Genomic DNA, 12,941 nt, shown 5'->3' with positions numbered 1-12,941 from the left:
ATGGTATTGTGTATGCCTCAATAAAAGGCTGAGGGCTCAAACTTCCCATGGGAAATGAGCCGGTGGAGGTTTTGAGCTTCTAGCATTTCCTGTAGCGCTAACCGCAACATTGATTTACAAATCACAAACAACCACAAATCACGGAATAAATCTGCTTCATCTGGGACACATGCATGTCTTCTAACCAGACTTATTGGAAACCCTGACCTAAAATGATACCCTTCATTAAATGCAGGGTTGCAGTTTGCATTGAAATGTTGTATGTCAGCTCTTTAGTTCTTTTTTTGTTGGCCAAGATGTTCTCTCGGTTTAGTCAGTAAAAAAAAAAAAGTGTTACTGTTCAATGCATAAGCAAGAACCAGTGCTTGAAAAAAATCATTTTTGTAACCTAATATGCACATTTAAATGTCATATAAAACCGTAATTGTGTGAAATATTATTGCAATGTAAAATAACTGCTTTTTATTTGAATCTATCTTAAAAATACATTCTTAAAATGTACATTAAAATAAATACATTAATGTATTTATAAGTCTGTTAAGCCAAATCTGACATCACATGATCCTTCAGAAATGATTTAAATATGCTTATTTGGTACTCAAAAATATTTATTAAAATGTTTGTTAAAACTGTATATACATACACACACACACACATATATATATATGTTTTTTTCTGGATTTCTGGGTGAAATTATATATATATATATATATATATATATATATATATATATATATATATATATATATATATATATATTTTTTTTTTTTTTTTTTAACAGTTCTCAGAGTAAATGAGTATACCCCCTTTGAAAAGTAAAATTTTAAGCAATATCTCAATGAACACAAAAAATATTCTAAAATGTTGATGACTAGGTTTAATATAACATCTGTTTAACTTCTAACATGAAAGTAAGGTTAATAATATAACTTAGATTACACATTTTTCAGTTTTACTCAAATTAGGGTGATGCAAAAATGAGTACACCTCACAAAAAAAACTATTACATCTAGTACTTTGTATGTCCTCCATGATTTTTAATGACAGCACCAAGTTTTCTAGGCATGGAATGAACAAGTTAGCAAAATTTTGCAACATCTATCTTTTTCCATTCTTCAAAAATGACCTCTTTAGAGACTTGATACTGGATGGAGAGTGATGCTCAACTTGTCGATTGGGTTTGATAAGGAGACTACTAAATCACTTTCACCCTGTTCTTCTTCAGAAATAGATGTGTGTTTAGGATCATTGTCATATTGGAAAAGTGCACAACAACCAAGGAGATGGAGTGATGGTAGCACCTTCTCTTTCAGTACAAAGCAGTACATCTGTGAATTCATGATGCCACCAAAGAAATGCAGCTCCCCAACACCAGCAGCACTCATGCAGCCCCACATAAGAACACTGCCAACCCCATTTTTCACTGTAGGCAGTAGGCACCATGCAAATTTAATCTCTAAGTTATAAGTTAAACAGATGTTATATAAAATGTAGTCTTGTCAACTTTTTGGAAATGGTTTTTGAGTTCATTGAGATATTGTTTAAAATTTTATTTTTCAAAGGGGGTGTACTAATTTACGCTAAGCACTGTATATATACTGTACTAAAATGTCCTTACATTTACCAGGCAATCTAATCAGGCAAAAGAATGCATTTTTTTTTCAACATGTTTGCTTGTGTATGCCTCATTTAGTTCTACAAAGGTCCAGATAAAGGTTGCGTTTCTGAACCCTATATGGAACTTTTGCATACGTAGATCCAGCATGGGTGACATAATTGGAATAACAACAGCCCATTTTTCGATGAATATGTCATCAACACTTGGAGAACACCAGCACCAGCAGAATTCTCTCCACCTGAGCTAAGAGTGCTGATTTGAGCATTTTCAAACCCAACAACCTCTAACAGGAAATACATTTAGTCCACAGCAGTAAAAACGGTTCCCATGTGTCACATGATAGACTGAATGGGTAAAGAAAAGCATTACAATTCCCCAGCACCATGTTTGAGGGATGTTTGAGGAATGCAATGGTTTTAAACACTGAACAGTTGAGCGACAACATGTGTTTGTGTGTGATGAGATGAAACTGAAACTGCGGTCCCCAGATGAAAGAAAAAATGTTTATTGTAAACCTGAAAATGCTACCTTTATAAACCAGTGAAAATTGGATTAGTTTGTTCGTTGAAAGAGGCAAACAAACCAAACTAGAGTTGGAGCGGCACAACGGAACATTTGAATAATCACATACAGTATGGCTCAGTGTTTACCTGTTTATGTTTTCAGATAATCTCAAAGTTGTTTAGATCAGTAGTTCTCAAACTGTTTATACCATGTGTGATGCATTCAGATATTCCAAGTATTAGACACTAAACTGCTGGCGTAAGAATACTTTTGGCTTTCATTATGCATCATTAATTGCACAAATTTATATTAAACAAATCAGATATGTAAATAACATGTACATTGTTAAATATGTTATTTAAATTAAATTAAGTGGCATGCCATTAGTATAGTTGTATATCGATTGTGACATACATGCAATTTAGAGGTAAGTCTCTGTTATAACTCAAAGTGATTACAAAACAGGCCATAAAATGAAATGAAACAAGAGAATTTGCAGAAATGGGTGGATGCCATGTATGCATGACAATTCGATTCACAAATATAACATTTCTGAAAAGGTCCCATAAGGTAATTACAAAGATTATTTTATATAGCATCATTATTTCACAAGCACCAGGGAGGTTGTTGTAATTGCATTTGTAATGTGCACTGCATTGCTGGAATGAAGAGTAATGGTTATTTTCGGAAATGGAATTCTAGTGTCACTTTCCAGTTTGGAAGGGCAAAAAGGTGCAATGTGCTGGCAGACCTCAGCAGCATTTAAATAAGAGCACCAAATAATCAGACTGTTAAAAGAAATGGGATTCTGGCAAATACGTTCTGCATTCATTCCCTCTACCTGTCACATACAATAGACTAATGAAATACTGTGAGGTTGGGGAATTCACCAAGGTTCTATATATAAAAAAATCTTAATTGGATATAAAGTACAAGTTTACTGCATACAGTACATAACAATGCTGTTCTCAGGCTGTTAGCATATTACAGCATGTGCTGTGGGACTTCTGGAGGGGGCTAAAATCTAGGAACCGGAGAATGGTGCTGTTTTCAATTAGCATGCCAGTCTAAATGGCATGTCCGGCTAACAGGGCTTTACAAGCGGCTAAACACAGGGGCCTATGCGAGTCGTGCGTGGCACCTCTGCAACCTGTTCTGAAAAAGAGACAGTAGCTCTGTTCTGATTTTCAAGGGTCCCTTTAGTGTTCACTTCTACAGAGGGGGAGAGAGAGAGAGAGAGAGAGAGCGAGAGAGAGAGAGCGAGAGAGAGAGAGAGAGAGAGAGAGAGAGAGAGAGAGAGAGAGAGAGAGAGAGAGAGAGAGAGAGAGAGAGAGAGAGAGAGAGAGAGAGTGAGTGAGTGTATTCATGTATTTTAGTGTTAACATAAAAATGGTTCAAATGTATATGCAATTTTTTTTATTATAAATGTGTCTTTAGTATATTATAAAAATTATTATATATTCAGTTTATATTATTATTTATATATTAATTTTATTTATATTATATTAATATTATATGTGTCTCACAACCAAAATGTTTTAATCCATAAAGTTTGCATACAAAGAGCAGAAGAGCATGCTTGAGATAAAAAATAAATAAATAAAATGATTTTGATTTAAGCTGTAATTTTAAATACATATTATGCATTTAGGAAACATAAAAGCCAGATGCGTAACCTTCTCTGTAAGCAGAAACAACCAGTTTTTTTTTCAGAGAGTTCAGAGTGTTCTTGGGGTAATTGACAGGTCAATGTCAGTCTAATATCCGTCTAGTCTTGTGTAGCTCTTCTACGAAGCCAGACATCTCGCTCCAGCAGAGGTGAATTCCAGGAAAACAAATAAGGCAGGACATACAGTTCATTACCAATTAGACCACTTTATTATGCCCCTTTAAAACCTTGATTATTTATTCTATAGATTGAGTTCCACTGAACAATGAGCAAATAAACTGAATTGAAAACAGCCAGACAAGGTCAGTGTTCAGCTGTGATAAATTATATAAAAATTTGAGCATGAAGATAAATGGCACTTTAACTGCCTTGATTTACTCTGGAGTCAGTTGCCATGATTTTCAAAGCTTTTACAACTATATGATGTATAGTTTTTTTGTATATGTCAATCAGTTCTTTCTTATTGTCAAAGCCTGTTTATTTATTTTAATATGTAAGAGATTGTTGTGTTGTATTGTAGATATTATATTTTATATTAATATTCATTCGGCTTTTTTAGAGATATGGCAAGGTGTCAGATGCAATATGGCGAGGTGTTACTGCAAGTTCAACACTAAAAACATGCTAAATGGCTCACAATACTTACCAGCACATTAGCCTGGTTAATAACTTTAACCATCGTCCCCGGAGCCAAACACGCTTTGGAGTCTGATGCCTTTTCATAAAGCGAAATACTTTGATTTGCCTGGCTTTAAAGGGGCTCTGAGGAAAGAGGAGGCCCTCCATGGTTGTTTGTGAGAGGCAGAATGAGCTTTTTATTCCAGTTTTTTTGGCAGCACAGCCAGCAGTAGAGGCCCTCAAAAGAGTCCGTATAGAAGTCCTGAGTGCTCAGTGAGCTTTTCACATTTTTCCAGGCGAAAAATCCTGTGCTACTTTTGTTCCATTCGTCTGTGCAACCCGGGAAGGACAAGCAAACTTCTCTCTCGATACAGTGTTCATCGCTGATGACAGAACACACATGATTGACCATAATGATCCAGATTATTTGAAGCAACTCAAACGTTGCCAAAAAACTTGGAAATGGCTTGATCAAACAGTGCTTCTTTCATCTCAATGTTATAGGTCATTAACCCTGGCAAAAAAAACTAGTTAGTTGTTTTCATCAGTGAGAAGTCCATCAGAGGCCTGAAAATTGGTTTGTCCAAGTTTATTTTTTGTGCTAATGTGTCTCACCCAAATATTGAACTAGTGTAGCCAGAGATTGTTTAGAGAATGTGTGTTGGTTATCCATTGTAGAGTGCATAACAACAAAAAATGGTCCATCGTCCAAGTATTAATCCAGAAATCGTGTTATGAATAATTCAAATGGTGAAATGCCAGGGTTAAAGGGATAGTTGACCCAAAAATTTTAATTGCCTCATGATTTACTCCGGTGTATATGACTTACACCCACTCTCTCGTTAACAGCAGTAAGTGGAAGCTAGAGATTATGGTTTATAAAGTTTTAAGTATGGATATCACATGCATTGATTCACTTCAGGAGGCCTTTGTTCACCCCTCCGTAAGGATAGTGTCGGAAGCTCATACTTAAAAAAAAAAAAGACATATCCAATAATTTTGACTGCATAAACCTCTCCCCTTTCTACAACTGACTGCAAATTCGAATTCAGATCTGCCACCCAATCAACAACCACGGGATAGACCCAATTCCCATCCTTGCAAGCCATTTAATCTCAATCACTTAAAAGCTGTGTTGCAGGGTTAATTTTTCAATGAATTTGTGTAATTTTATTGTTGGTAATAAACATTTAAACTGTTATCCATTGTATTTTATGTTGTTGGGTATCAAAAAATGGAATATAATATGAAAAAGTAGGTACTATCTTACAGCGGTTTGCAACGATTCTCCTTTCCCCCACAATGCATTGCATTACGTCACCTTGGGGAGAGAATTTACCAAAGCCCGCCTTGAGAGCATTGAGAGCGACTGGAGAGACGAGTAGTAGACGAGAGTATTCAGATAGCGCAGATTATAGATAAATAGGTAAATACATAGATATAGATAGATAGATAGATAGATAGATAGATAGATAGATAGATAGATAGATAGATAGATAGATAGATAGATAGATAGATAGATAGATATCGACCAACAGCGATCAAATTGCATTCACTTCCCTACAGCACAAGCTTTCCAACGCAGTTTCCATGGGACGGCACCGCCCACACAAGCACCTGCCAAACACAGAGACAGACACGCGGCTACGTTTGCAACAACATTTTCACTGGAGGAAGAGATAAACGCTTAGAAGCGCCCATATAGCTAGCATGATGCCTTTTATTTCTAGATGACAAAGACAAAGTTTACCAGTACTATGACACTATGACAAAGGTTACCGGTACTTATCTGAACTAACGTCATGATCACTGCCACTATATATAAAGAAAATGTTGATTTTTCACTCTGTGCTATTCAATGACAGTAAAAAAAAAAATGTGTCTTTATTGTTCACTGCTGCTCGTAGACTAGCTCCAGTGCTCATTGCTGCGTTGCTAAATGATAGCAACTCACCAGGACACTTCACCAACTCTCCACTCATTCTACTCAGACCATGCATTTAATTGGCTTAGACGCCCATCAGTTCTTGGCAATTCCTCATTTGCCCTCTCACGTCTTTCAGGTTTGAAATTATATGGCTGCGGGCCATTATACGTGTTGGCTCTTGCCACCTCTTCCTCATCCCAGTCAGTCGCCATAGTTCTAATACTGGACTGAGGCTACCTTTTCTCCACTTCTCCCCAACGTGACGTCATCACCGAATTGCATTAAAAAAAAACATTAATACCAAAAACGTAAAAAACTGGTCTTTAAGAACATTTTTGAGACATTTTAAAAATGATATACATATCTTGAGTGATTTATGTACCCATCAATCGACAGTGGTGGTTAACCTGCAGCATGGGCTTTAAACCAGCTTGCAGATGTTCAGGTCCTTCAAAATTGTAGGCAATGAACAGACACAGATTTGGAAGTCCATGGTCCAGGTAGAACTTCATTTCCTCATCCATAATTCTGCAATGTGTACTTTATGCTTAGAAATGGCTTAAAAGCAAAACCAAGTAAGACATACTGTACATGACTGCTAATGCATGACCTGTCTTCTGTGTCACTGTCCTGTTGTTCCCATTTCTCTTAAATTGTTGTCTGTCAAAAAAGATTATAGATTAACTTAAACGATAATTTATCTCTTACTGGAACTCATTTACACTGATGTAATCTTTAGGTCACTTCGCAGGTCAACTTAAAACACAATCTTCAGGCCTCTCAAGCTCTGCCCGGCAAGGTCTAAGCTTGAGGACAGTAGTAAATCTGACACTTGTTCAAGTTGTTAAAGAAATTACTTAATCTCCAGGCAGGGGTGACTCAGTCATCTATGAAAAAGTAACATGGTGCACAAAACAAAAGGTTCGGGCAGGATTAAGCTGTCAGTCTCTCATGCTATGGAGCTGGGTGCCGATCCAGACTAATGACCTGTAACTGGGACTCAGAGGAGAGCTCTTCCTCTATCCCGGGAAAACAGCCAGGGCACGAACTATCTCAATTAGACAAAGGCCTCTTCTCCGGAAGTTTGCAGAAAGGAGTTTACCAAAACATTAACTTCCTTCTAAGTTGCATCTTCCTCTACTTTAAAACTTATTTACAAAGAATTTCAGTACATGATTATCTTTATCATTAATTATTGTGGCATAAGAATGTTGAGTGTAGGTTTGACCTCAGTTGACCTTTCAAACAAATGGAAATGCACAAGATAAACGGAAAGACATAAATACTCTCTAATGCAATTGTCTCTTTGGTTTGGAACGAAAGCTTGAAGAATTCTGCAGTCTAGCAATTTTATTTGATCATATTCCTGGTCAGGCCATTATTTAAATTTCCGACCAACAAACAATTACGAGTTATCAAGCCAGCAAACAACATACTCATGATGTCAGTGGAAAAGCTGTGGGCAAAGCCATAACACTGTGGAATATCGGTCAGCTTTTGGATTGTCACTGTTGACAAGGACTTCTTCATGCCTGCACGAAAGCTACTTTATTATCACTAACAGATGGAGAACAGATGAAATGCTGCAATGCAAGTATCTGTCTGTATCCATCTGTTTATATCAGTCTATACATTTTTGACTTAAAAGTACCCCATTGTCTGTCTCTATCTATCTTATCTATCTATCCATCCATCCATCCATCCATCCATGCGGTCTGTCTATCTGTCATTCTGTCTGTCTCTTTGTCTATCAAATTATCTATGTCTGACTGTTTAAGATCTTGCATTAAATTGGAAAAAATCACAACCATGTCATGCAACAGTAGAGAGCTACATTAATTGATATATAGAAAGTGCGCAGCAATGAATCATGAACATTTGTTTCTTATGTTACTCTGAAACCACAATGTAACTCTTGTGGAGTTCTGGGTGACTGCACTGGCTTAAAACAAGGCCAGCATCTTAATCTCTGTTTCTGAGAGTCTACAAGTATCCCATATGAGAAAGTATGTGAAAAATATCCTGTTAATCAGCTACAACAACTGGCTTGACTCCACAGAATGTTAGTTGCAAGAAAGACAAAAATGTCACCTTGAAATACCAAGCGTACAGTAAGTAATGAGATTGGGAATGTTGTAGTATCTGAATTTTATGGACTACAGTGCATGTAGTGCATGTCTTGAGTCTGTATTGTAAATTCCATGGCTTTGTTTAAAGTATGTATAAAGTAATAGCCATATGGATTTGTGATCAAGACTATTAATAAAAAAGAACATACGAAGCCAAACATTTGTGCTGTGAAACAAAGACAGAAAGGGGCAACAGATGTATGGCAGATACTTGGTGGTGAAGTGTTTTTAAATTAGAGCAGTTTCATAGTGATCTTAGGCTTAGCACTAATTATCATCCTAGCATCAGTTTCAGATCTGAAACCAACTCCTTCATGTATTATATGTTGAAATGGCTTAAACATAAACACATATTTGGCTGATTGTTCAGTTGGGAAACTTTTCTGGTTTTAAAGAAATGTTTGCTAAAAAGAAGACTTTTTTTATTAAAACACCTATTTTAAATGAATTATTTTCTTCAGGTTAGAAATAAAAAACAGTGCCTCTAACTGAAGAATAACCTATTTCCGCAGATCACGGTTCATAATATGATTTTAAAGGGGTCATATGATGCGATTTCAATCTTTCTTTCTCTTTTGGAGTGTTACAAGCTCTTGGTGCATAAAGAAGATCTATAAAGTTGCAAAGACTAAAGTCTCAAATCCAAAGAGATATTCTTTATCAAAGTTAATACTCTGCCTTCCCCCTAAAACGGCTTGTTCAAACACGCCCCCACGTCCATGTCACTATGTGGAAATATTTGCATAATGCCGCCCAAATATTCATGCAAAGAAAGAAGGTGTGGTTTCAGTAAGTGCAGTTAGTGTTGAAACAGCCATGTCAGAGAGATGCTGTGTGTATCTAGGCGAATGCAAAAGCACTTTATTTTGCCTTCCCAATTTTGATGCGTTTAGGAATCTTTAAGATTACTTACACCAGAACAGCAATGCATTTTATGGATGACCGTTTCGTGAACCTAAGAGAGGAGGTAATTCTGACTTTGCTACGACAATCTGGCGCTTCTGAATAAGCTACTGTAAGTATGATTTATAATTAGTTTAAGTATTTGCTATTGGAATGTTCAAATGCTGAGTTTTGCACGTCGTGTGTGTGTTTGTGTGTGTGTGACGGAGTCAGCTGTCTTAACCGTCCGTGACTTGTGTAATGCACACAGCTTCATCGCTGTGTCTGTCATGTCACTCTGTTCCCCTTCTGGGCTTTAACTGATGGTAAAACTAAGGACATTATTAACTGTCTTTACATTTGTTTTGAAAGATGAAGCTCGCAATTATGGAAAAGGGCCTTACATTTTCGACGCGTGCTTGCAGTGTTCAGCCAATCACAATGCACTGGGTCAGTTGGCCAATCAGAGCAGACTGTACTTGTCGGAAGTAGGGACTTTGTAGAAAACGTAGTGTAAGAAAGAGGCGGGTCATAGAGGACCTACAATAATGTACAGTAATTGAAAAATAATGTGTTTTTTGAACATTAAAGCATGTCAACATATTCATATAAAATAATGATCTTTAAAAAAGCAAAATATGACCCCTTTAAATGACTTACCGCATTTATCTTCTATTTGAAAAACTTTGCTCGCTGAAGTTTGCATGGTCTTAGCAAGGACTTGTTAACGGATTTAATCCTTCTTAGTGTCAGGGTAATTTCTAGGCACAGTGGGAGAACAAACTATATCTTTAGAACATTTTCTCCTTCTCAAATCACATTAATGAATCCTTGCCATTATAATTCAAGACAGAGGTAGAACGCTTTGAAATAACTGCAGCATGTATAATACATTTGCCCTTATGTTAGTTGGAATATGTAGTATGCATACTTTGCATGCTTTGGAATTGTGTACATATACACATACGTATAACATCTGGATGAGTGGCTGCATTTTCCAAAATGTGTGGAATAATGTACATTTATGCATTTGATATAAAATGTATCCAAAGCATCTTCCATTTTTTTATCAGATGAATTAGCTCAGCTATTAAACAGCTATCATACTCTTGGCTGTTCTCTCTGACCTGCAAGTATGCTTTAGCTGTTTGAATATACACAAAACTTTGATAATGTTTTTAAATCATCAGCACTGAGTGGATTGTTCCAGATTCTAAAGATATATTGCAGCAAATCAACCAGTAAATGTCTCTAGAATCAACTGAAGGAAAATGAAACTCTTCAAATAAACAAAGTAAAATAAAATGGCAGTTTAATAATTTCCCTGTTATTATAGTGAAAATGGTGTGAACATCTCTTCTTCTCTCTGTTTTAAAAAGTCTACCATTAGTAGAGAATATTAAAAAGATTTATAATGTTTCTTCCTCTGCGTCACCTTTCCTCACCTCTTGTCAACCAAATCGTTTGTTCTTACGTCCAGAGTCACTGCATGACAAAAAACATGTGCTAAAAGAACTGAGAATCTGGGGTATTATTAAAATATTATTGTCCACGGTGCAGATATATTCACACTGAAGTAATTTATGTTTTTCAGGAAAGTCCCGTGATACATCTGTGGGAAATGTACTTCACAAGAGTTCAACCATGAGTAAGCAAAAGTATATTTTAACTATTTTAGTCCTCTTCTTAATAATGTTTTATTTTATTCTTCCTTTAATTTATTATTTAAATCATATTGTAAATGAATATTTGCATCTCAATAAATTAGAATGTCATGGAAAAGTTCATTTATTCAGTAATTCAACTTATAATGAAACTCATTACAATCTCAAAAAATAGAATATGGTGACATGCCAATCAGCTAATCAACTCAAAACACCTGCAAAGGTTCTGAGCCTTCAAAATGGTCTCTCAGTTTGGTTCACTAGGCTACACAATCATGGGGAAGACTGCTGATCTGACACAAGACAATCATTGACACCCTTCACAAGGAGGGTAAGCCACAAACATGCATTGTCAAAGAAGCTTGCTGTTCACAGAGTGCTGTATCCAAGCATGTTAACAGAAAGTTGAGGGGAAGGAAATAGTGTGGAAGAAAAAGATGCACAACCAACCGAGAGAACCGCAGCCTTATGAGGATTAAGCAAAATCGATTCAAGAATTTGAGTGAACTTCACAAGGAATGAACTGAGGCGGGGGTCAAGGCATACAGACATGTCAAGGAATTTGGATACAGTTGTCGTATTCCTCTTGTTAAGCCACTCCTGAACCACAGACAATGTCAGAGGCATTTTACCTGGGCTAAGGACAAGAAGAACTGGACTGTTGCCAAGTGGTCCAAAGTCCTCTTTTCAGATGAGAGCAAGTTTTGTATTCAATTTGGAAACCAAGGTCCTAGAGTCTGGAGGAAGGGTGGAGAAGCTCATAGCCCAAGTTGCTTGAAGTCCAGTGTTAAGTTTCCACAGTCTGTGATGATTTGGGAGCAATGTCATCTGCTGGTGTTGGTCCATGGTGTTTTTTGAAAAACAAAGTCACCGCACCCGTTTACCAAGAAATTTTGCAGCACTTAATGCTTCCTTCTGCTGACCAGGTGAATGCCAAAAGTACCAAAAGTTGATTAAATGACCATGGTGTTGGTGTGCTTGACTGGCCAGAAAACTCACCAGACTATGGGCTATTATCAAGAGGAAGATGAGAAACAAGAGAACAAAAAATGCAGATGAGCTGAAGGCCACTGTCAAAGAAACCTGGGCTTCCATACCACAACTGATCACCTCCATGCCACGCCGAATTGAGGCAGTAATTAAAGCAAAAGGAGGCCCTACCAAGTATTGAACGTACAGTAAATGAACATACTTTCCAGAAGGCCAACAATTCACAAAAAATGTTTTTTTTTTATTGGTCTTATGAAATATTCTAATTTGTTGAGATAGTGAATTTGTGGGTTTTTGTTAAATGTGAAACAAAAACATCACAATTAAAAGTACCAAAGACTTAAACTACATATATATATACAGTACAGACCAAAAGTTTGGACACACCTTCTCATTCAAAGAGTTTTCTTTATTTTCATGACTATGAAAATTGTAGAGACACTGAAGGCATCAAGGGCTATTTGACCAAGAAGGAGAGTGATGGGATGCTGCGCCAGATGACCTGGCCTCCACAGTCACCGGACCTGAACCCAATCGAGATGGTTTAGGGGTGAGCCGGACCGCAGACAGAAGGCAAAAGGGCCAACAAGTGCTAAGCATCTCTCGGGGAACTCCTTCAAGACTGTTGGAAGACCATTTCAGGTGACTACCTCTTGAAGCTCATCAAGAGAATGCCAAGAGTGTGCAAAGCAGTAATCAAAGCAAAAGGTGGCTACTTTGAAGAACCTGGAATATGACATATTTTCAGTTGTTTCACACTTTTGTATGTATATATATATGTATAGTGTTATGTATATAATTCCATATATAATTCCACATGTGTTAATTCATAGTTTTGATGCCTTCAGTGTGAATCTACAATTTTCATAGTCATAAAAAATGAGGTGTGTCCAAACTTTTGGTCTGTACTGTATGTATATATATATATATGTATATATAT

The 12,941-nt window shown here is 36.6% G+C and overlaps 1 protein-coding gene and 1 long non-coding RNA gene across 3 annotated transcripts in view; one reads left to right on the top strand and one right to left on the bottom strand.

Annotated features, from left to right (window-relative positions):
• LOC132106544 (gap junction Cx32.2 protein-like) overlaps positions 1-12,941 on the bottom strand; it is a 324,589-nt gene that overhangs the window by 236,860 nt on the left and 74,788 nt on the right. The window lies entirely within an intron of this gene.
• Positions 1-12,941, top strand: part of LOC132106532 (uncharacterized) — a 69,758-nt gene that overhangs the window by 34,739 nt on the left and 22,078 nt on the right. For both annotated transcript variants that reach the window (XR_009424153.1, XR_009424152.1), the window contains one exon: positions 10,942-10,995. This is a non-coding gene — a long non-coding RNA (uncharacterized LOC132106532). The remainder of the gene's footprint in view (positions 1-10,941; positions 10,996-12,941) is intronic.

Source organism: Carassius carassius, chromosome 27 (genome assembly GCF_963082965.1).
Source record: "Carassius carassius chromosome 27, fCarCar2.1, whole genome shotgun sequence".
Classification (NCBI taxonomy): domain Eukaryota; kingdom Metazoa; phylum Chordata; class Actinopteri; order Cypriniformes; family Cyprinidae; genus Carassius; species Carassius carassius.
The sequence above is the reverse complement of the archived record's forward strand: the minus strand, read 5'-3'. Positions and strand labels throughout refer to the sequence as shown.